The sequence below is a fragment of the Capsicum annuum genome, chromosome 2 (assembly GCF_002878395.1).
Source record: "Capsicum annuum cultivar UCD-10X-F1 chromosome 2, UCD10Xv1.1, whole genome shotgun sequence".
In the NCBI taxonomy this organism is placed as follows: Eukaryota; Viridiplantae; Streptophyta; class Magnoliopsida; order Solanales; family Solanaceae; genus Capsicum; species Capsicum annuum.
The window spans coordinates 79,732,080-79,734,424 of record NC_061112.1 but is presented as its reverse complement, the minus strand read 5'-3'; the positions used below and the strand labels follow the sequence as shown (position 1 = coordinate 79,734,424).

Below are 2,345 nucleotides of genomic sequence, written 5' to 3'. Positions count from 1 at the left end.
TACCCAAAGACTCTAGATATGCTTGTACACCTGTCTTTACTTTATCTGCTATAATTAATTTCATGTTCATGTTTGCTTCCGATAATTTTCTCTCCACTGCTTTCTTATCCTTTTTTGCTTCCTCTTTTGCTTCAGACAACTTTTTATTCATAGCTTTCATTTCTTTTTGTGCTTTAGTCCACTTTTCCGCCATCTCAATTTTCATAGCTGAGGTAGCTTTTTGAACTTCCAACTCAACCCGTGCATCAAAATTTCTTTTTTCAGCTTGAGATCGTTTATATACTGGACCATAAACTAAACTTGGAGCTGCTCCCTTTCCTAAAGTTCGGACAATCCCATGAGTGTCTGGTCCCATTACTTTTGAGTACACATCGTTGGGAGTACTTCCAGGGATATTTAATTCGGGATACACCTCAGCGATATCATTCATTTGTTTATTTTTAAAAGAAAAGTCAAGCAATGAAAAGTTAAAGAAATTTGCAATAGAATAAAAGTACCAAAATACTTATAAAGAATCAGAAGTTACCATAACTTCACCAACAATCTCATTCCCTGGTTGTGTATTCTCTCTCGTATGAGTTTTTCTGAATACCTCAATACGGGTTGGATTTACACCACTATTCTTTGTAATCTGTTTCAATAGTAAGAGAATGCCGTAAAATATTCAAGACATGTATCAATTAATTAAAAAAATTACAGAACAAAGAGTGTGATTATGTCATACCTCATCTATAATTTGAGCATGTGTGTGGCATAGTCAACTTTTTTTTACTTTCTTTATTTCTCTTGCTCTTTTCCTAGAGAATTTTAACACAATAATCCATAATAGAACAATACACTTAATAATATAATTTGATTAGTTAAAAGGTTCCAGCATAGCCAGAACAACAAACAGAGAGAAATAACAATCCAAGTGAAATCTCCAATTGCAGTCTAAGCATCCTGAGAACTTGAAGAAGCTTGGCCAAATAGACTATCACATTATTTTCTTAACTTTAAAAGTTTGCATTTTTTTCTTCTTTGTTTGTGCATAGACAGAATGTTATTGAGCAAGAACTAGCAAAAGTGCAGGAGGAGATCCCACAGTATAAGAAAAGTGTCAAGATGCGGAAGATGCAAAGTTGCTAGTTCTGAAAGAGCTAGAAAGCACTAAGAGATGGATTGGGGGATTGTTGATAATGCTAGTATTGTAGCAAAAGCACAGCTTAAGGTTGCCAGAGCCAGACTTGAAGCAGCAGTTTCAGAGCTACAATCTGTAAATTCTGAATTAGAAGTTATCCATAGGGTTATGACTTAGGATTATGATTTTTTAGCGTCTGAAAAAAATGTTGCTATGAAAAATACAGAAAACTGTATCTGTATCTAACGATGTTGAGAATACAGTAAAGAATTTGGCTGTTGAGCTCATTACTTCAATGGAGTTTTGGAGGCTGCACATCTGGAGGCCAAGGAACATCGAGTTGGGGTAGCTATGGAAAGAGAGCAAGATACTATATACTGGGAGAAAGAATTAAAGAAGGCAGAAGAGGAGTTTGTGAGGCTAAACCAGAAAATTCTGTCTGCAAAGGATCATAAAGCAAAATTAGATACTGCTTCATCTTTGTTACAAGATCTCAACAACAAGTTAGCAGCTTACATGGAATCAATATTGAAACAGGAGGCTGATGAAGAAGTGAACTCGAAAGGCGAGCTATTAAAGCAAGAAAAATGAAATCATCACGAGATACAAGAAGTGGTGGCATCAGCTAAGATGAAACTCGAAAAGTAAAGCTCAACATTGAGAAAGGAACAATTGAAGTAGAATGCTTAAAGTAGAAGCAATTGTTTGAAGGAAGAACTGGAAAAGGAAAAACCAGAACTAGCTTCTCTACAATATAGAGAATCAATGGCAGCAATTGTTGTTGCATCTCTTGAAGTTGAGTTGACCAGGACAAAGTTAGAGATTTCACGACTTTGAGGAGAATAAAGAATCAAAATCATCTGAACATGCACCAGAGGCTGCAATACCTCATCAAACCTCAAGTCCAAAAGAAAATGTACAAACAAGAAATAGTGAAACTGATTTATCTCCAGATGTGAAGGTCGCAAAGAAAAAGAAAAAGTCCTTGTTTCCGTACATATTAATGTTTCAGGGCAGAAAAATGGCACGGGATAAGGCAAGATGATGATCTATTCTCCCATCTTTCTTGGTTTGAGGCGGGTAAATGCTTGTAGAATATTTATGCATATGCTAAGGAATTTTTATGTACAGTACTAAAATAATTCTCACTTTCTAGATGGCAGATATTAGAGGGCAATAAGTTTGTCATAGGTTTGGCTCTTTCCATAAGCCTTTGCGAATTAAA

At 35.5% G+C, this 2,345-nt stretch overlaps 1 pseudogene; it reads left to right on the top strand.

Annotated features, from left to right (window-relative positions):
• The first annotated feature begins 650 nt into the window (after positions 1 to 650).
• Positions 651 to 1,957, top strand: LOC124896198 (annotated as a pseudogene).
• The last annotated feature ends 388 nt before the right edge of the window (positions 1,958 to 2,345 follow it).